Source organism: Ranitomeya variabilis, chromosome 4, assembly GCF_051348905.1.
Source record: "Ranitomeya variabilis isolate aRanVar5 chromosome 4, aRanVar5.hap1, whole genome shotgun sequence".
Taxonomy (NCBI): Eukaryota; Metazoa; Chordata; class Amphibia; order Anura; family Dendrobatidae; genus Ranitomeya; species Ranitomeya variabilis.
In genome coordinates, this window is record NC_135235.1 from 519,623,938 (window position 1) to 519,647,100 (window position 23,163).

Sequence of the window (23,163 nt, forward strand, 5' to 3'; positions counted from 1 at the left end):
ACACATATGACAGCAGCGGCTCAGTATTGGGGTATCAGGTGCAGTAATAAGGACACATATGACAGCAGCGGCTCAGTATTGGGGTATCAGGTGTAGTAATAGGGACACATACGGCAGCAGAGGCTCAGTATTGTGGTATCAGCAGGATGAGGAGTTTGTGCAGGTTGGGAATAGATGATGATGGGGCTGGAATGTGAGAAGTGAAATGTGTCTTTGTTGTATTCTCTGCAGACGAGTCCTGGCTGGAAGAAGTTGTCATGTCGCTCTGGGCCAGATGGAAAAGACGGGAAAAGTGAACAACTCCATCAGAAAACATAAGCGGTAAGACATTATCTGTAACTGTGCTGTGATCTCTTATATGTTCTGTTGGACTGTATTAACCACTGACCGTATGGTGGTAATATCTATGTTGGTTCTCCTCCACTCCTCCTCTATTAGGGCGCGTCACCGAATTGTAATCAAGGTTACCTGGTTAGGGGCCCACTCAGAAGCTTCGCCCCCCCCGGACCAAAACCCTAGCTATGCCTCTGCTTTCAAACAAAAAACACACTTGTAAAAATGTACATCGAGACCTAAAAAATGATAAAAATCGTTTAAAAACCATTGACCTAAATGTATCCATATAAGGGGATAGGAATCCAAAAAACGGAGGCAGCACACCATTAGTAGTGGAAAAAGCAGGAGCTACTTTTATTAGCCCATCTCAGCAACGTTTCTGTTCTGATAGATGTGAACCTTTTTCAAGCCTTGAAAAAGGTTCACATCTACCGGAACCGAAACGTTGCTGAGATGGGCTAATAAAAGTAGCTCCTGCTTTTTCACTACTAATGGTGTGCTGCCTCCATTTTTTGGATTCCTACATTTGAGATTTGGTCTATGCCTGGGGGGCTCTGCACCCGACTATTTTTCTATTTTCACTTTTGTGTTTTTTGTGCTGCTCTAATACTTTTTCTACATATAAGGGGATAGATATTATTTCTCATTACAGTTCTTGAAGAGAAACACATCCTATGAGCCCAGTTTCCTACATGAACCAGACACCTAAAAAAAACTCTAGAAGAAAAGTTATAACATCTGACGGCATCACAAAATGTGTCAACTGTAGGCAACTAAATTTTAAAACGCACTCCTCTTAATATATTGCAATCATCATATTATACGGCAGTGTGTACTTACAATTGCTCATTTTTCCGTTCTGCCCTTCATTTTTCTCTTCCAGTTAACTATTTTCTTTTCTATTAGGTCTATGACATCACGTGAGTAAAAACAGACTAGCTGAGTCCGTCTAAACTCTATGTAGAAACAGGAAGCCTCTCTTCCCTGCATGAGCCATCATTAGAACTACAATTCTACATCACGGGATATAGAGCTAATGGAAAAGAGAAGAATTAGCTGGGTGGAAAAGCAAAATGAGAAATAGTAAGTACACAGTGATATACAATATGATGATTGCACTATACTGTATTAAGAGGAAAAAAACTTTCAAAAAAGTTTCCTGAATAAATTAGATTTCATGCTGTCAATATAGCACTTTTCCGTGCCATCAGGACACTATGTAGGTCTGTTACTGTTTTACAAATTGCATGTCTTGCATCAATGAAGTAACTCCGGATGAGTGCTTTATGTAAATGATTTAAATGCATGGAGTAATTCAAGTCCCATGTTACACCCTTCCCAATTTGCTGTCCAGGAAGGAGGCACTGATGCCTCTTGCCCACAACCTGCAGTTGAACAGACACAACAGTCAGCAACCACGTCCAGTCCAGAGTTCAGTTGTCCCTTGTCAGCATGTATGTCTGTTCACAAATTGTTAGATAGGGCATATATATTCGTTAGCACTTTACATTTTCCAGTGCTGAACAAAGACCACTGCTGGCTTTTAGAGGCTCCTAAAGGAGACTTGTGTCTCTTTATTAAACTGTCGCTTACCTTAAATTTTCTAAATTTTGGTCGAAAAAAAAAAAAAGGTTATGGGGTACTGGCCAGTTTCTGTACCTTTTAAGCAGCTATAAGAGTCTGGGTTAGCCACTAGAGGGGGCAATATAGCACACTGAGATTAGAGATAGGAACTCAGGAACAGTAACAGTTAACTTAGGAGTGGCCAACTGTGGGTAAGACGGGAGGAATTCCTGGTTTTGGGTCAGTCAGGCTAGTGAGCCCAGGCAGGTCAGCTGGGCCACGTAACGTTAAGTGTGAAGCCCAGTCGTCCAGGACAGCAGAAGTGAGAGCAGCAGGACAGCAGAAGTGAGAGCATCAGAAACAGCAGAAGTGAGAGCAGAGGTGACAGCAGAAGTCACCGCAGAATAGAAAAGCAGGTCTCTCCAAAATGTGGCAGCTTTCTTCCTGGGCAGATGCCATTATGTCTGGGGCAAAACGGACAAGGGAACCCTGAACGTAGCAAAGCTGAACAGAGAGGACGCTGCAATATCGGAAGAGATGGGACAGGCCGAGTACAACCTAAAGGACATATGGAAGAGCAAAGGGAAAGCGAAGAATGTGAACTCTGCAGAACTCTGTGTTGATGCTGTAACTGATGTCTACGTGCTGCAATTGGAAACAAGCAAAGTTCTATGTTTTAAGTTGGAATTGGACTCTGACTCTTTATGTGAAGAAGTGTTCCTGCATCTAAGGGAGGCTTCTGAGAACCAGGCAAGTAGACAGTGGGACTGTATATATGTGATGCGGGTGGTCAGGGCACGCTAAAGCAGACACCTATGTGGGCCATGACTACGGCCCTGACTGCTGCTCACAATACAGCGCTTATTCATATCTGTGGATTGTCAGTTACTGCAGGGTAAAACAGCCGTCTGGAGGCAAGAGCAAGACATGTTCTCTGTAACCACACTGACCACGAGGATCACGGACAAAGGACACCTCTATATTCCTTAGTATTCTTCAAAGAACCATATCAAAATGTTTTGTTTTGGGGTTTTTTGTGCACTTTTTTCTTAGCTGGACAATCTCATAATTTAGACCACAAATTCTCTCCCATTGGCAGCAGACTTGTCTCTCATCTCCCGTCTCACCAGGGGCGGACCTACCGCCGGTTCAACCGGTGCAGCCGCACCGGGGCCCGGAGGTGGAGGGGGGCCCTTGCAGGCAGGGACATACAGGGGCCTGGCTTTGTGCTGCTGCAGTAGATCGGTGCACGGGTGCAGGCCCCGCACTGTATTAGCAGTGTACAAGTGCCGGCCGGCATCCTCCTATTGCAAACACAGCAGGAGCCTGTGTGTCTGCTGATCTGACGTCACCTGCGCGCCGGAGAGGAGAGATGAAGTTAGTAGAAAGCCATGGGGTCCCGGGCAGGAGGTATGTGACGGGCTTCATCTCACTCCTGCTTTCTTATCTGCTTTCTGTAGAGGATCTCTCTGTACTGTGAGATTTATTGCACCACCTTAAGGGTATGTGCACACGTTGCAGATTTCTTGCAGAAATTTCCTGAAGAAAACCGGAAATTTTCTGCAAGAAATCCGCATTTTTTTTTTTGCGTTTTTTTTCCGTTTTTTTCGCGTTTTTTTAGCATTCTGCAAGCGTAATTAGCTTGCAGAATGCTAAAGTTTTCCAAGCGATCTGTAGCATCGCTTGGAAAACTGACTGACAGGTTGGTCACACTTGTCAAACATACTGTTTGACAAGTGTGACCAACTTTTTACTATAGATGCAGCTTATGCAGCATCTATAGTAAAAGATAGAATGTTTAAAAATAATTAAAAAAATAAAAAAAAAGGTTATACTCACCCAGACATCTCCTCACCGGCGTCCGTTCCTCTTCCTATAGCTGGTCTGTGCGCACAGGACCTTCCGTGACGTCACGGTCACGTGAGCGGTCACATGACCGCTCACGACCAATCACAGGACAGTGACGTCATCGGCAAGGTCCTCCACCGCACACCAGCTACAGGAACCAAAGCGACAGCATGCAGTGGAGGCGGGAAGACATCGAAGGTGAGTATAGGACTATTTTTTATTTTAATTCTTATTTTTTTACCAATTATATGGTGCCCAGTGCGTGGAGGAGAGTCTCCTCTCCTCCACCCTGGGTACCAACCGCACATAATCTGCTTACTTCCTGCATGGTGTGCACAGCCCCGTGCGGGAAGTAAGCAGATCAATGGACCCCTAGGTGTGCGGAATCCCCTGCAATTCCGCATTTTAATGAACATGTTGCTTTTTTTTCCGCGATGCGATTTTTTCGCGGAAAAAAAGGCTACATTTGCACAAAAAATGCGGAATACACTGAAAATAATGGGAGGCATATGTAAGCATTTTTTTCGCGTTTTGATCACGTTTTTATAGTGAAAAAACGCGAAAAAAACGCGAAAAATACTTAACGTGTGCACATGGCCTAAGTTTACATACAGATAAGGTCTCGGCTCCAGCGTCACCCGATCTGCATGTAAGCTGAAGCTGCAGCAATAAGTCACAGTGATCCTCACCCTGCACTGTGTGACCCTGAGCCCGGCTCCAGGACATCCCACATTATATATCAGATATATATTTGTACTATGTGCACATATATAGTGTTATGTGCACTGAGCACTGACCAGGCTGCAGGAACTCACATTATAATATACTATATTATAATGTGAGTTCCTGCAGCCTGGTCAGTGCTCAGTGTATATAACACTATATATGTGCACATAGTACAGTGCACAGTATATACAGTATGGAGCCTCATGTGCAGTCATTATACAGTATGGAGCATCATGTGCAGTCATTATACAGTATGGAGCATCATGCGCGGCCATTATACAGTATGGAGCATCATGTGCGGTCATTATACAGTATGGAGCATCATGTGGGGTCATTATACAGTATGGAGCATCATGTGCGGTCAATATACAGTATGGAGCATCATGCGCGGCCATTATACAGTATGGAGCATCATGTGCGGTCAATATACAGTATGGAGCATCATGTGCGGTCATTATACAATATGGAGCATCATGTGCGGTCAATATACAGTATGGAGCCTCATGTGCGGTCATTATACAGTATGGAGCATCATGTGCGGTCAATATACAGTATGGAGCATCATGTGTGGCCATTATACAGTATGCAGCATCATGTGCGGTCATTATACAGTATGGAGCATTATGTGCGGTCATTATACAGTATGGAGCATTATGTGCGGTCATTATACAGTATGGAGCCTCATGTGCGGTCATTATACAGAATGGAGCATCATGTGTGGCCATTATACAGTATGGAGCATCATGTGCGGTCATTATACAGTATGGAGCATTATGTGCGGTCATTATACAGTATGGAGCATCATGTGCGGTCATTATACAGTATGGAGCATAATGTGCAGTCATTATACAGTATGGAGCATCATGTGTGGTCATTATACAGTATGGAGCATCATGAGGGGTCATTATACAGTATGGAGCATCATGTGCGGTCAGTATACAGCATGGAGCATCATGTGCGGTCATTATACAGTATGGAGCATCATGTGCGGTCATTATACAGTATGGAGCATCATGTGCGGTCATTATACAGTATGGAGCATCATGTGCGGTCAATATACAATATGGAGCATCATGTGCGGCCATTATACAGTATGGAGCATCATGTGCGGTCATTATACAGTATGGAGCATCATGTGCGGTCATTATACAGTATGGAGCATCATGTGTGGCCATTATACAGTATGGAGCATCATGTGCGGTCATTATACAGAATGGAGCATCATGTGTGGCCATTAAACAGTATGGAGCATCATGTGCGGTCATTATACAGTATGGAGCATTATCTGCGGTCATTATACAGTATTGACCATCATGTGTGGCCATTATACAGTATGGAGCACTGTGTGGCCATATTTTTTTATTTATAATTATTCTTTATGAAAGTGTGATCAGCAGTGCTAAATGGGTGTGGTTGGGACGTGGATATGGGTGTGACTAGTTATGAATGGGTGTGGCCAGACGCGTGGCCTAAAATTTGCCGCGACGCACGTTGCGCGCCGCAAGCTTTGTCCCTCTTTCCCATCTTCAAAAGTTGGGAGGTATGATGCTGGGCAGGGAGGGGGGCCCAGACACATTTCTTGCACAGGGGCCCAAAGCTGTCAGTGTCCGCCACTGCGTCTCACAATCCGTGAAATTACCCTCTAAGGATATGTTTCTACGATGAGTATTTGGTGAGATTATGACGCTGTAGATTTCCTGCAGAATTTCTTTCTTCAACTTGCCAGATTAGCTTATTTGTGTTTCTTTGTTGCCTTTTCAGTGTTTTTTTAAATGTTTTTCTTGCATTTTTTTCAGTTTCGCTCTTGCTTCTTTTTGAATATAATTTTTTAATTAAAATTACTTTGTTTTGTACACTTCCTGTTTGCTGTGAGCTTTGATAATGCTTTATTGATAATATTATGTGTGCATGTGGATTACCTTCATTTTTTGCAGCTGAAATGTAATAAAAACCCATACAAATCTATTATAAGCAATTATTCGGCATCTCATTAAATTGTATGGGGAAATCCCGCAAATAAAACACATATAATTCGCAATATTTCAAAAATTCAACACACCTCAATTTTTGTAGTATTAAAAAAGTAAACTAGTCCAAGAACGGTAAAGGATCCAGCTTCCAGAACATAATTTTTTAATTTAATCCATTAAAAAAAGTGAAAAAATATATAAATTTTGCAAAAGGATGTAGTGAACACTTTCTATAAGAAACAACGCGTTTCAAACGTTACAACGTTCTTAGTCCTGGTTCGAAATGCATTGGTTTTTATGAAGGGTATTCAGAAAGTGAAATCTCTGTTAGCCTGTACTTTACACTCTCCCCTGCTCCAGGGCTGAATCTCTGGTGCCACCCATGGTATCTGTTATTGTCTGCAGTGCTGACTTCACATCGACAGTGCTGCAGACAATTAGTGAGCTCAGCAGTTTATGATGTCAACTCAAGCAGAGTCACTGAGCTAAGTTACTGAATACAGCGCTGTCATCGATGTAATGATGAAGTCGGTAAGGATTTACAGAACTTTTACATGGCGATATTTTGCATCAGTATTTGTTAACAGACTCAAGGAGTGGATCCAAAGCACAGAAGAGGTGAAAGTCATTCAGTTATTATTTTTCTCAGTGTTTGCTCCTGTCTGTTTTTTAGCTGACAAATACTGACGTAAAATACTGGCCAAAATACTCACTGTGTGAATGAGGTGAGGAAGCTGCTTGTAATCCTGCTGTAATATAAGTCCTTATTCCAATGATGAGTGCACAATTGCTTGTCTTCTCTGCTCCATGATATTCAGCAGAGCAGGAGCAACACCTGGGGCAAAACTGTGGCCGGCAGATGTCTGGCCCTATGACACAGTGACATGTGATGGACCCCGACTCCCAAACAAAATGAATCACACAGACGCACACAAAATAAATACATGAAGCATTGTAATTAGGTGTCAAACATTCTCAATTTTATTTACATTCACATGACACCAAAAATGGCACAACCCCCGACTCACAAAGAGTCACCCTCCAGCACTCAGGAGAGGAAAAACCCCCTGTGGTGGAAACCTCTAAGAAACCATGGTTGGAGGATCGCCCTTCCCTTGGGCTTAGAGAGTCAGTGCCGATATATAACAGATGTAACAAGTTTTAACATTTGTACATTTTACCAGATTTACAGAGAACAACAGAACAAATATAGACTATAAATGTGATAAACCGGATGTGGGAGAGATCTGGCTGCAATATCAGTCACCACATTGGTTGTTAGACCCAATTTAGTTAATCTGATTGCCCAGATGGATGAACCATTTCTTCCTTACAGATCCAGGTCCACCTCTTATAAATTTAGACTTTAGGTTACAGGGATTGTTCATAATGGTTAAACCAAAATAGGAGAAATACCCCCTCCCGCTTCTCCCATCCCAATTTATCACCCATTAAAGTCATAGGTTTTTTTTTTGTTTTTTTTTAATTGCTGGATGGGGCCTAATACCTCTGTTTGCTGCTCCCTGGTGTTTGTCCTCAACTGAATAAAGCTGAGCTTCTACCTTCTGGCTCTCATTAAGTGCTGTTTTTTTAAAAATTGGTGGTTATGGGCCTACTAACGGTGTCTGCCCCTCTGGTGTTGTCCTCAACTGAATAAAGCTGAGCTTCTACCTTCTGGCTCTGATTAAGCTTTTTTTTTTTTTTAATTGCTGGATGGGGCCTAATACCTCTGTTTGCTGCTCCCTGGTGTTTGTCCTCAACTGAATAAAGCTGAGCTTCTACCTTCTGGCTCTCATTAAGTGCTGTTTTTTAAAAGATTGGTGGTTCCGGCCTACTAACGGTGTCTTCCCCTGCCTGGTGTTGTCCTCAACTGAATAAAGCTGAGCTTCTACCTTCTGGCTCTCATTAAGTGCTGTTTTTTAAAAGATTAATGGTTCCGGCCTACTAACGGTGTCTTCCCCTGCCTGGTGTTGTCCTCAACTGAATAAAGCTGAGCTTCTACCTTCTGGCTCTCATTAAGTGCTGTTTTTTAAAAGATTGGTGGTTCCGGCCTACTAACGGTGTCTTCCCCTGCCTGGTGTTGTCCTCAACTGAATAAAGCTGAGCTTCTACCTTCTGGCTCTCATTAAGTGCTGTTTTTTAAAAGATTGGTGGTTCCGGCCTACTAACGGTGTCTGCCCCTGCCTGGTGTTTGTCCTCAACTGAATACAGCTGTGCTTCAACCTTCTGGCTCTCATTAAGTGCTGTGTTTTTAAAAATTGGTGGTTAGGGCCTACTAACGGTGTCTGCCCCTCCATGGTGTTGCCCTCAACTGAATACAGCTGAGCTTCTACCTTCTGGCTTTCGGCCTATAGTATCAGATATTAAACTGCATTTGGCCTACTAGTGTGGTTGGGCCCTTAAAACAGTGTCTGCTGCTCTTGGGTTTGCTACTCCACTGAACAAAGCAGTGCCGCCTGTTTAGTCCTGTTACCAATTTTGAACGGCATTTAGCCTACTTTATTCTTTGGCCCTATATCTGTTTCCTCCTCATCCTGCCCATTGCCCAGCCACTGCTAGATGAGTCTGCTGGTACATTGACCCAGACCACTACATTCCCCTTGCACTCTACACAGCCAGAATCTGACCCTGCTGAAAGTAAGGTTCCCCTTCCCGCATGTTATACCACCTTACACAGGGACAAAGAGGAAGGTGCAGATGAAAGTGCAGGTTCCTTCATCAGGTGGGGGGGCATACTCGTTGGCGACGTCACTGGCACAGGGCCCCTCAGAGTACGCAAAAGTGTCGCTGCTGGTGGGAGGCGCCCCCGCCGTGCAAACACAACGCTGTACTTTGAGGGGCCCTGTGCCAGTGCCAATGCCAACGAGTGGGCCCCCCTGCTTGCTTAGGATCACAGCACTTGCAAACTTGACATACTTACATCTCACTGCTCCACCGCCGTGACGTAGTCCACGTTTCCTGTGCCCACTAAAACCTTGAACCAGCCCTACCCCCCACAACTTTTGCCAAATGACCCCCAATTTCCAATGCCCAACTATTATTATAAAGTTAATTAAGATTGACAAGCTTCAGAAACAAGAATGGTTGTTTTGGGCATTAAAATGGGCACTGTAGGTGTTTTCCTGGCCTCCACTCACTGCCGACTATGCTTCCCCATTGACTTGCATTGGGTTTCGTGTTTCGGTCGATCCCCGACTTTCAGCGATAATCGGCCGACCGCACTCGACTCGACTCTGGACAAAGTCGGGTTTCACAAAACCCGACTCGACCTTAAAAAAATGAAAGTCGCTCAACCCTACTTCTGAGGTGTACGAAGGAAAAATAGAGGAAATCGTTTATGCCAACTGCTATGGGAATGTACAACAATAACATTAGGGTTAAATCATCAAGGTGAATGTCTACTTTATTTCTCTACATTTCAGTTCACTCGTTGTGTATGTCCTATTCTAATGTATAATGTATAATGTTCTTCTGTCAACTCCACTGTCATGTCAATTAAGTAATTCATTTTATGATTTTTATGATTTAAGTTGTGCTGCTGTGATACCATAATTTCCCACGGGATCAATAAAGTGGATCGTATCGTATCGTACATGTGGGGTATCGGCGTACTCAGTACAAATTATACAACAACTTTTGGGGTCCATTTTCTCCTGTTACCCTTGGTAAAATAAAACAAATTGGATCTGAAGTAATATTTTTGTGTAAAAAAGTGAAATGTTCATTTTTCTTTAAACATTCCAAAAATTCCTGTGAAACACCTGAAGGGTTAATAAACTTCTTGAATGTGGTTTTGAGCACCTTGAGGGGTGCAGTTTTTATAATGGTGCCACACTTGGGTATTTTGCATCATATAGACCCTTCAAAATGACTTCAAATGAGATGTGGTCCCTGAAAAAAAATGGTGTTGTAAAAATGAGAAATTGCTGGTCAACTTTTAACCCTTATAACTCCCTAACAAAAAAAAATTTTGGTTCCAAAATTGTGCTGATGTAAATTAGACATGTGGGAAATGTTACTTATTAAGTATTTTATGTGACATATCTCTGTGATTTAATTGTATAAAAATTCAAAGTTGGAAAATTGCGAAATTTTCGAAATTTTCGCCAAATTTCCGTTTTTTTTTCACAAATAAACGCAGGTAATATCAAAGAAATTTTACCACTATCATGAAGTACAATATGTCATGAGAAAACAATGTCAGAATCATCAGGATCCGTTGAAGCGTTCCAGAGTTATAACCTCATAAAGGGACAGTGGTCAGAATTGTAAAAATTGGCTCGGTCATTAACGTGCAAACCACCCTTGGGGGTAAAGGGGTTAAATGTTGTTATAGTAACTGCCATTACTAGCTCTTGTGGTCGGCATTCCAGTCTGATTGCTCTTACTGTAAAGAACCCTTTCCTATTTAGCTGCCAAAATTGTCTTTCCTCCATGTGTAGCTAAATAAAAAATGTTCCTGTGCTGAGATAATCTTATAAATGTGTCCCTGCTTTGTACTGTCTAATGGCCGTGTCTGACCATACAGGAACATGGTCTGATCATACCACAGCTCCTGTGAGGAAGCAAAAGAGTATACAGACATTATAGAAGGGGACCACAGCCAGAGGCGTAACTAGGGATTCAGCTTGGGGGGGCGAAAAATCTGAGTGATAATCCTGACTACAGCTACATGGTGCAACCTAATTGTGAGCATAAGGGGAACATCAGCAGATGACAGCACTGTGACTGAAAATATATCTATATACCAAAACGTACACTGATATTACTATATGAGGACCATATATTAGTAGATATCAGTCCTGCAGACCATATAAGTGATCACATTACATATATAGATGGTGACTTATAGCTGATGTTCCTTCTTATGGAGTCGTTCACTTTTCCCATGTGTTCCATCTGGCCCAGACCAACATGACGACTTCTCCAGCCACGACTCGTCTGCAGAGATTGCAACAACAACACATTTGACTTCTCAAATTTCCTGCACCATCCATATCTATGTCCAACCTGTGCAGACTACTTACCTGCTGATACCCCAATACCAAGCCGCAGCTGCCGTATGTGTCCTACAGCACCTGATACCCCAATACTGAACAGCTGCTGCCATATGTGTCCTACAACACCTGATACCCCAATACTGATCTGCTGCTGCCATATGTGTCCTACAGCACCTGATGCCCCAATACTGAGCTGCTGGTGCCATATGTGTCCTACAGCACCTGATACCCCAATACTGAGCTGCTGCTGCCATATGTGTCCTACAGCACCTGATACCCCAATACTGAACCGCTGCTGCCATATGTGTCCTACAGCACCTGATACCCCAATACTGAGCCCCTGCTGCCATATGTGTCCTGCAGCACCTGATATCCCAGTACAGAGCCGCTGCTGCCATATGTGTCCTACAGCACCTGATACCCCAATACTGAGTCGCTGCTGCCATATGTGTTCTACAGCACCTGATACCCCAATACTGAGCGACTGCTGCCGTATGTGTCCTACAGCACCTGATATCCCAATACCGAGCCGCTGCTGCCATATGTGTCCTGCAGCACCTGATATCCCAATACGGAGCTGCTGCTGCCATATGTGTCCTACAGCACCTGATACCCCAATACTGAGTCGCTGCTGCCATATGTGTTCTACAGCACCTGATACCCCAATACTGAGCGACTGCTGCCGTATGTGTCCTACAGCACCTGATATCCCAATACCGAGCCGCTGCTGCTGTATTTGTCCAACAGCACCTGATACCCCAATACTGAGCCACTGCTGCCATATGTGTCCTACAGCACCTGATACCCCAATGCTGAGCCACTGCTGCCATATGTGTCCTACAGCACCCGATACCCCAATACTGAGCCACTGCTGCCATATGTGTCCTACAGCACCTGATACCCCAATGCTGAGCCGTTGCTGCCATATGTGAAATTCAAGGGAAAAGAAAACGGTCACTGGGGAGCGCTGTGAGGGTCACAGTTAAAATTAAAAGCAATGGGTCCACCGCAGCTCCAGCCGTTAACCTTCTAGGAGAATACAAAATGCAGTAAAGAATAGTAATAACGGTCCTAGGAGCGCTGGAAATGAGACCAAAACAAGGATTTTAGTGTTGAACCATAACACATTTCAACGGTTAAACCGTCTTCATTTCCAGTGCTTCCAGGACCGTTATTACTATTCTTTGTTGCTGCCATATGTGTCCTACAGCACCCGATACCCCAATTCTGAGCCGCTGCTGCCATATGTGTCCTACAGCACCTGATGCCCCAATACTGAGCCGCTGCTGCCATATGTATCCTACAGCACCTGCTGTGTGGTACAGTAACGGCTCCTCTTACTGCCCCACATAATACTGCCACCACTGTGCCCCTTACATTGTAAAAATGCCTCCTTCTTTCTCTCTAGATAGTAAAATTCCCCCATAAAAAATATTAATGACCTGTGCTAGAGCCCCCCACATTTTGTCCCTAAAAAGTAATAATACCCCATATGCAACTTTGATGGTCACAATACTCTGAGTGCCCACATAACAATATTGCTTAAGTGCCCACTTAACATTTAATATTGTCCCCTGGGTCCCCCATGTACAATAATAATGGCCCCAGCATCGCTGATGTCAGCAGTCATGTGATGACTTTTTCGGCTTCTCTCAATTCTCTTCTATTGAGAGAAACCAAACCTTTCTATTAAACACATGCGCATAGCAAACATGGGGTCCATGACCGCCTGATAACGCCAGTGATATTGGGGGCTTATGCAGCAGCCGCTCCTTGCCATGATTGGGCAGTCTGCAGTCACATAAAGTGCAGACATTCACTCCAAGCCTTTATTACATTTCTAATAATAAATTGCTTATTAATAAAGCACCACTCCAGCAGGGTTTTTTTCTCACAACTGGAGTGGTGCTTTAAGTCCCCTGCCCCCGGTCATATACTCATCCTCCAGAGTAATCACCATTTTTTTTTTTTGCACCGCTCCAGTCCCACAGCATAACTTTGTGAGTGCAGCTTCTGACTGGCAAGAAGTTGGAAGCTACATCACAAGTGCACAATGTAAGTCTCTGAGGGCCAGAACGAGGCCAGTAAGAGGCCAGAACGAGGCTCTCATAGACTTACATTGATTAGAGACCTCTGCGCCACTCCATGAAACACTGGAGCAGTGGACAGGTCACAAACTGCAGGAGATGGAGCCGAGCGGAGGCGAAAACAGATGAAAATGCCGGAAGGCGAGTATCAGTCGGTAGAGGTCTTGTATTTTAAGGTGCCACTCCAGCAGTGAAATTAAAAAAATTGCTGGAGTGGGGGTTTAAAGTGAATCTTGGTATATGGAATATACCAATGGAATATGGGCATACAGGTTTTAGAAATGTCACACAAGTCCTACATGTCTGCCTCATATTAATGGTCTTGTTGCTGAGAAATGTTATATTCTTTCCTTAGGCTAATGATTTTGTTCCAGGCTCCGGGGCGTGCGACGCTTGTAAGAAATCCCTGCCTCCTGTCTTCATTGTAATTCTACCCCCCTCTCAAGTATGTCAGTTATGGCACCGGAATCCTGCGCCTGCGCCGTGCGAGTCACCACAATCTGTACCTCTTCCCTCTGTCCTTCTATGGACTTCATTCAGGGATCAAGTCACTGTGACCTCTGGCGTGTGTGCCGATAATATGCTCTCTCCACTTCCTCCCTGCATAGTCATTGCTAGGAACCATGTGTACATGATGATAACTGTGCAGGGAGGAAGTGGAAGGAGCACCTTATCGGTGTGCCAACCGGAGGTCACTGGAGTGGAGATCGCCAGCACCTGCGCAGAAGATCCCTGAATGCTGTGCCCACAGAAGGAAGGATGAGATGTGTATTTCTAAGGGAGTGCAGGATTCCGGCGCCATAACTGAGATACTTGGGAGGAGGGTAGTATTGTAATGAGGGCAGGGGGCAGGGATTTCTTACAGCACCACATGCTCTGGAGCCTGGAAGAAATCATTAGTAAAAGACAGAATATAACATTTTTCAGCAACAAGACCATTAATATGAGGCATACAGGTAGGACCAGTGTAACATTTCTATTACCTGTATGCCCATATTAATATGTCATATACCTCCCAGGGTGGAGCAGAATCCCTTTAAATGTGATGCAGCTTATGGTTACTAACACTCGTAAAAGACCCAGCTGGTAAGTATCAAAAGCCCCCGACCTCCCCATCTCCAGCCCCCGAGACAGCAACTATTATATGTAATAGATTGGATATAATCTCCTAACAAAACAGTATAATAATCAGTGCCCTGTCGCCCCTCACCCACCTCAGTCCTCACATCCTCCATCCATCCTCTCACATTCACCCCAGTGACCAGACCCCCTCCCCCACATCAGCCCTCACAGTACCCCATCTCATCTCACATTCAGCCCCAGGGCCCTGACCCCCCTCCCCTACAATACCCCATCCTCTCACATTCATCCCCCCAGTGCCCTGTCGCCCCTCACCCACGTCAGCCCTCACAATACCCCTATCCTTTCACATTCACCTCCCCCCAGTGCCCTGTCGCCCCTACATACACCTCGTACACACACGGCTCCGCTTCGTACACCTCGTACACACAAGCGCTCTGCTCCGTACACCTCGTACACAAACGCGCTCCGCTCCGTACACCTCGTACACACACGCACTCCGCTCCATACACCTCGTACACACACGGCTCCGCTCCATACACCTGGTACACATTCAGCTCCGCTCCATACACCTCATACACACACGGCTCCGCTCCATACACCTGACCTAGCACATACACGGCTCCACTCCGTACACCTCATACACACATGGCTCCGCTCCATACACCTCGTACACACACGGCTCCGCTACATCCACACTGTAAACACCTCCTGACCCCACACATGGCAGCTTACCTCATCCAGCACCATGGCAAGTTGGCAACCAGCACAGCCGAGTCCTGCAATCCACGGAGGTCCCGATCATGTGACCCCCTGACTCCTCCCCCCTGTGACCTCATCACAGGTCCTGTGGCCACGAAGCAGCCAATATGTGGTGTGGTGTGCTGTGCTCAGGCAGCTCTGCGGGTGCAGGGATGAGGCTGACCACCTGATATTGCAGCACACCTCCCAACCACTGCGGGACAACTAATGTCCCGCCCGGGATCGCGGGGCTGACTGCCAAAATCGGGACAGTCCCGCTGGATCCGGGATGGTTGGGAGGTATGGTAAAGCCAGCACGGTACAGTGCAGGTGGAGACTCCACTGTGCTACCAGCTGCAGAATCTCTTCAGGCAGGAGAGCAAGCATTTTTCTCCTCTCCTCCTGTGCCGTGTCCTGCCTCATCAAAAAGCGGCAATGACTCTCGGTGGACCCCTGCATGTGACAGGGCCTGGAGCGATGGCCCCCTCTGCTCCCCCAGTAGCTACGCTACTGATCACAGCTGATTCTTTTTGTGAGGTAAAACATTTCCCTGCCTGTTTTTACAAAATAAAAATCAGCTGAGATCCAGTGTTGTCCTGTCTGTATACTCTTTTGCTTCCTCCCCTGCCCAGGAGATGTGGTATGATCAGACCATGTCCCTGTATGGTCAGACACAGCCATTACACAGTACACAGCAGGGGCACATTTATAAGATTATCTCAGCACAGGAACATTTTTTTAACACATCTCATTATAAAACGTATTATTAATCCAAGATCCATTGATTATTTACCATGTACTTCGTGGGAAAAAATCCTTTAAGGCAAATCCTGTCTGAAATGGGAAAACCTTTTAAAATGACACTACACCAACCATGTTGTTGGACCTTCTATTTCAGTGTATTGCATTACATTGGTCCCTGCAGAGCCATCTGCTAATCAAGAGGTTAATATTTTAGGCTCCTGAAAATTTACGTAACAATTCAGATTTGATGCTGTCTGGAAGTATGTGTACAGTACATCAATATTTAAGTAACTAGATCTAACTACAAGCCTAACGAAAGCTGGGAGGAGATTCACATGACGGCAGCTCTGCCTGGTCCTGGGGCTTCCATGCTTCACTCCCAAACCTTGTACACAGGGTCATGAGCAGTGGTGGCCCGCAGCTCCGAATCCTCATTCATTAGACCCTTGTATCAATTTCAGTTTTAAGCTGGATTTAGTAAAGATCGCCGACAATCCGTACATACTGTTTGACGTTCCATGAAGGAGCAAGGGTGATTTCGGGCGATGTGTATAGGTGAGTTCAAATACAATTTCCTATGATTCTGTTGATCAACTTATATGCACAACTAAATATGACATATAAATGTATGATAATAGTTGGATTATCTTCAGTCCTATATCACACCATGATGTTCAGTCAAATAGCGAACTCAGCTCCACTACATCTATATCTTAAATTGGAGTTTATTAAGGAAAAAGGTTGGATTGTAGAAGAGTAAAAAGAGCTTCCTTTTAATATATTGAAAAAATAACAGACTGGATGGATATATTATAATGTAGCAGGGTGTGTATTGTATAATTATTAGCGGACACATTTTATTTCGACCATTGTCATCTGTTGCAACCTAGTCAACTCTGATGTAAAAGAACGTATTAGATGTAGACGGTTGTAATTTTGGTGATTTTCTTTTTAAAATAAAGCAGTTTACCTGCACTTCTATATAATATATAATACAGCTATACATTATACACATTGCCACATTATAATAAGTTAATACATTTAAAGGGCTGAATAATAAAGTAGACACTGACCTAGAGAAAGGGCATGGACATAGGATAGCGATAGATAGATAGATAGATAGATAGATAGATAGATAGATAGATAGATAGATAGATATGGGATAGAAAGATAGATAGATATACGATGGATAGATATTAGATACAGTAGATAGATAGATAGATAGATAGATAGATAGATAGATAGATAGATAGATAGATAGATAGATAGATAGATATTAGATAGATAGATATTAAATAGATATGGGATAGATAGATCGATAATAGATAGATAGATAGATAGATAGATAGATAGATAGATAGATAGATAGATAGATAGATGTAGAAAAAGAAAACTAAAAGCAGCATCAAAAGAAAACAAAGGGTGCAAAAAAATCCTTCCAGGTATGTACCAAACCTGGACTGAAACGTCACACATGGGCCAATAAACCACATTTATTTTTTCTATTGGAGTGCTGCCTTCATTTTTCTGGATAATAGATAGATAGATAGATAGATAGATAGATAGATAGATAGATAGATAGATAGATAGATAGATAGATAGATATTAGATAGATAGAGATAGATATTAGATAGAGATAGATATGGGATAGATAGATATTAGATAGATATGTGATAGATAGATAGATAGATAGATAGATAGATAGATAGATAGATAGATAGATAGATAGATATTAGATAGATAGATAGATAGATAGATATTAGAGATAGATAGATAGATAGATAGATAGATAGATAGACAGACAGACAGACAGACAGACAGACAGATAGATAGATAGATAGATAGATAGATAGATAGATAGATAGATAGATATTAGAGATAGATAGATAGATAGATAGATAGATAGATAGATAGATAGATAGATAGATAGATAGATAGATAGATAGATAGATACATACATACATAGATATTAGAGATAGATAGATAGATAGATAGATAGATAGATAGATAGATAGATAGATAGATAGATAGATAGATAGATAGATAGATAAATAGATATACAGATATTCACTGAGAAAATGGCCAATTTGTCTAAAATGGACAATTTCGTGGTAAACTTGTTGTTTATAAAGTTCTTAGATTTATTCCACATATTACACCTACATCGTTTTATTCAGTTGTACATTATATCATTACCAGAGATTGAGTAATAACTAGTAACAGTATCCTCACATTTAGTATTCATCCTGTATATATAGCACTCTATATGGGACACATTTAGCATTCCGCACAGAATAAAAAGGTCAGTGCTGTTGGATAATGACTACTAGGCATGCATGGCATCACAGACCAGGATATATTTAGTGCGTCCTACACAGGCCAGCATATCCTATATCGATAATGGCAGTGCTATAACTGCAACAACCCGAGACCCAATAATTAGTTACCATTAAAGCACCAAACAGGGTTGTCACCATGCTAAGTGATGGATGGTACATTTGTCAATCTGCATTTCAGAAAAGAAAAGTGACTACAACCGTGGAAGCCTTAATAGCAAACATTGGTGGCAATCCCAAGTTACAATAAACAGATATACAGTAACTGTATAACTGTTTTTTTTATAATTTGATGTTTAAAATCTTTTATGGATCAAAAGCACTGTGTGGATAAAAGTATTGTGACACATACATCATTACACCTACAGGAGCTTACATGAAATCCATTTTAAATCATATGAATTAATTTGGAGTTTATCCCATTATGAAAGTTTCTCTCAGGTAAGTGAGAGCTTTGATTAAGAGAACAGCCCTAGAAGCATCTGATTATGGGGGCCTGTGATTTTCCAAGATTTATAACAGGATGTCAGAGAAATGCAGGGGCGTTGCTAGGGTCCTATAAGATCAGGGGCCCAAGCCCCAAAGAGCATGTCTCCCCATACGACCCCCCTACAGTCATTTAAAAGAGACATCTGACAAGTCAGCAGTCTTCCCCATGATTGTGGAGCTACTGAAACAGACAGGGCCGTATCTAGAGTTTCTGCTGCCCTACGCACTTTTAGTGCTGCCTCCCCCTTTGGTGAGTGACTTTGGCAAGAATCGCTGATGTGAAAGTCACCTTTTGCAGCAGATCGGGCAGTTTTTCTGCATCTGCCGCGTAACGGATCACTTACAGCAACACTGCGTTTGGCCTTATTCATTCCCTATGGGATTTGCGGCACTTGCCATGATCTGGCAAATGCGGTACCATACCTCTCAACTGTTTAAGAAGGGAAAGAGGTATAAAGTTTGCGGCGCTGCGGCAAATTTTAGGCTACGCCTCTGACCACACCCATTTCACAACTAGTCACACCCATATCTACATCCCAACCACACCCATTTAGCACTGCTGATCACACTGTTTCATAAACAATAAATATAAACTAAAAAAAATATGGCCACAGAGTGCTCCATGCTGTATAATGGCCACACATGATGCTCAATACTGTATAATGGCCACACATGATGCTCCATACTGTATAATGGCCAAACAAATGATGCTCCATACTGTATAATGGCCACACATGATGCTCCATACTGTATAATGGCCACACATGATGCTCAATACTGTATAATGGCCACACATGATGCTCCATACTGTATAATGGCCACACATGATGCTCCATACTGTATAATGGCCACACATGATGCTCAATACTGTATAATGGCCACACATGATGCTCCATACTGTATAATGGCCACACATGATGCTCCATACTGTATAATGGCCACACATGATGCTCCATACTGTGTAATAGCCACACACGATGCTCCATACTGTATAATGGCCACACATGATACTCCATACTGTATAATGGCCACACATGATGCTCCATACTGTATAATGGCCACTGTTGTGAATTAGACTTTTTTGGCTCCCTCTTGTGGTCACTAGTGATATGACTCTGGGATTTTCTTTCTTCAGTTTGGCACTCACCTGGGCCATTAGTCCAGGGGTGTCGCTATATAAACTTCCTGGATCCTTAGTCCAGTGCCTGGCATCGTTGTATTCAGATCTTTCTGTTGCTCCTGTCTACTGGTCCTGGCTCTTGCAAAATTAAGCTAAGTCCTGTTTCTTTGTTTTTTGAGTTATTTGCTTTGCTCCTATTTTTGTCCAGCTTGTACTAAATGTGATTTCTGACCTTGCTGGAAGCTCTAGGGGGCTGGTGTTCTCCCCCCGGCCGTTAGTCGGTTCGGGGGTTCTTGAATATCCAGCGTGGATATTTTAATAGGGTTTTTGCTGACCATATAAGTCATCTTACTATATTCTGCTATTAGCTAGTGGGCCTCTCTTTGCTAAATACCTAGCTCATTCTTATGTTTGTCTTTTCCTCTTACCTCACCGTTATTATTTGTTGGGGGCTTGTATCCAACTTTTGGGGTCTTTTCTCTGGAGGCAAGAAAGGTCTTTCTTTTCCCTTCTAGGGTTAGTTAGTTCTCCGGCTGGCGCGAGACGTCTAGAACCAACGTAGGCACGTTCCCCGGCTACTTCTATTTGTGGTGCTAGGATTAGATATATGGTCAGCCCAGTTACCACTGCCCTATGAGCTGGTTTTTTTGTGTTTGCAGACTTGGTTTTTATTCCTGAGACCCTCTGCCATTGGGGTCATAACAGTATGCCAGGCCTACATTGAATGATTAATGCATTGCAGAAGTGGGATTATAAGAAAGGAAATTCTGAGTTTTTTTTTTTTTTTCTCTCTTCCTCTCTTCCTCCCCTTTACCTCTGAGTGGCTTGAGCTTGCTGCAGACATGGATGTCCAGACCTTGATTACAAGTGTGGACCAGCTTGCTGCTCGTGTGCAAGGCATACAAAATTTTGTTACCAGTAGTCCTATGTCTGAACCTAAAATACCTATTCCTGAACTGTTTTCTGGAGATCGATTTAAGTTTAGAAATTTCAGGAATAATTGTAAATTGTTTCTATCTCTGAGACCCCGTTCATCTGGAGACTCAGCTCAGCAAGTTAAAATTGTTATCTCTTTTTTACGGGGCGACCCTCAGGATTGGGCCTTCTCGCTAGCGGCAGGAGATCCGGCATTGGCAAATATTGATGCGTTTTTTCTGGCGCTCGGATTGCTTTACGAGGAACCCAATCTTGAGGTTCAGGCAGAAAAAGCCTTGCTAGCTATTTCTCAGGGCCAGGATGAAGCTGAAGTGTATTGCCAAAAATTTCGGAAATGGTCCGTGCTGACTCAGTGGAATGAGTGTGCTCTGGCCGCAAATTTCAGAAATGGCCTTTCTGAAGCCATTAAGAATGTGATGGTGGGTTTCTCCATTCCTACAAGTCTGAATGATTCCATGGCGCTGGCTATTCAAAATGACCGGCGTTTGCGGGAGCGCAAAACCGCTAATCCTCTGGTGGTGTTGTCTAAACAAGCACCTGATTTGATGCAATGTGATAGAATTCAGACCAGAAATGAGCGGAAAAATCATAGACGTCAGAATGGGTTGTGTTTTTACTGTGGTGATTCTACACATGTTATATCAGCATGCTCTAAACGCCTAACAAGGGTTGTTAGTCCTGTCGCCATTGGTAATTTGCAACCTAAATTTATTTTGTCTGTGACTTTAATTTGCTCATTGTCCTCTTACCCTGTTATGGCGTTTGTGGATTCAGGTGCTGCCCTGAGTCTTATGGATCTGTCATTTGCCAAGCGCTGTGGTTTTGTTCTTGAGCCGTTGGTAAATCCTATCCCTCTGAGGGGTATTGATGCTACGCCATTGGCGGAAAATAAACCGCAGTTTTGGACATAGGTAACCATGTGCATGACTCCTGAACATCGGGAGGTGATTCGTTTTCTTGTTCTGCATAAAATGCATGATTTGGTCGTTTTGGGTTTGCCATGGTTACAGACTCATAATCCAGTCTTGGATTGGAAGGCAATGTCTGTGTCAAGTTGGGGCTGTCAGGGTATTCATGGTGACTCCCCACCGGTGTCTATTGCTTCCTCTACTCCTTCAGAAGTTCCGGAGTATTTGTCTGATTATCAGGACGTGTTCAGCGGGTCCAGGTCCAGTGCTCTTCCTCCTCATAGGGACTGTGACTGTGCCATAGATTTGATTCCAGGTAGCAAATTTCCTAAGGGAAGACTATTTAATCTGTCTGTATCTGAGCATACCGCAATGCGTTCATATATCAAGGAATCTCTGGAGAAGGGGCATATTCGTCCATCCTCTTCCCCTCTTGGTGCGGGATTCTTTTTTGTGGCCAAGAAGGACGGATCTTTGAGACCTTGTATTGACTATCGGCTTTTGAATAAAATCACTGTTAAATTTCAGTATCCTTTGCCTCTGTTGTCAGACTTGTTTGCCCGAATTAAAGGTGCCAAGTGGTTCACCAAGATAGATCTTCGTGGTGCGTACAACCTTGTGCGCATTAAGCGAGGAGATGAATGGAAAACCGCGTTTAATACGCCCGAAGGTCATTTTGAGTATTTGGTGATGCCTTTTGGGCTCTCTAATGCTCCTTCAGTGTTTCAGTCCTTTATGCATGATATTTTCCGGAAGTATCTGGATAAATTTATGATCGTTTATCTGGATGATATTCTGTTTTTTTCTGATGACTGGGACTCGCATGTAGAGCAGGTCAGGATGGTGTTTCAGGTTTTGCGTGAGAACGCTTTGTTTGTTAAGGGCTCAAAGTGTCTCTTTGGAGTACAGAAGGTTCCCTTTTTGGGGTTTATTTTTTCCCCTTCTGCGGTGGAGATGGACCCAGTCAAGGTCCGAGCTATTCATGATTGGACTCAACCCACGTCAGTTAAGAGTCTTCAGAAGTTCTTGGGTTTTGCTAACTTCTACCGTCGTTTTATTGCTAATTTTTCTAGCATTGTTAAACCTTTGACGGATATGACCAAGAAAGGTTCTGATGTTGCTAACTGGGCTCCTGCAGCCGTGGAGGCTTTCCAGGAGTTGAAGCGCCGGTTTACTTCGGCGCCTGTTTTGTGCCAGCCTGATGTCTCACTTCCCTTTCAGGTTGAAGTGGATGCTTCTGAGATTGGGGCAGGGGCCGTTTTGTCGCAGAGAGGCCCTG

The 23,163-nt window shown here is 43.5% G+C and overlaps 2 protein-coding genes across 2 annotated transcripts in view; both read left to right on the forward strand.

Moving 5' to 3' along the window:
• Positions 1 to 3,883: 3,883 nt before the first annotated feature.
• The window catches only part of RIMS4 (regulating synaptic membrane exocytosis 4), a 1,070,250-nt gene continuing 1,050,970 nt past the window's right edge, over positions 3,884 to 23,163 (forward strand). Inside the window, exon 1 of the mRNA XM_077252187.1 lies at positions 3,884 to 3,945. The gene's annotated coding sequence lies outside the window, so the exon portion shown is untranslated. The remainder of the gene's footprint in view (positions 3,946 to 23,163) is intronic.
• LOC143765476 (delayed-rectifier potassium channel regulatory subunit KCNS1-like) overlaps positions 16,468 to 23,163 on the forward strand; it is a 28,343-nt gene continuing 21,647 nt past the window's right edge. Inside the window, exon 1 of the mRNA XM_077252170.1 lies at positions 16,468 to 16,650. The gene's annotated coding sequence lies outside the window, so the exon portion shown is untranslated. The remainder of the gene's footprint in view (positions 16,651 to 23,163) is intronic.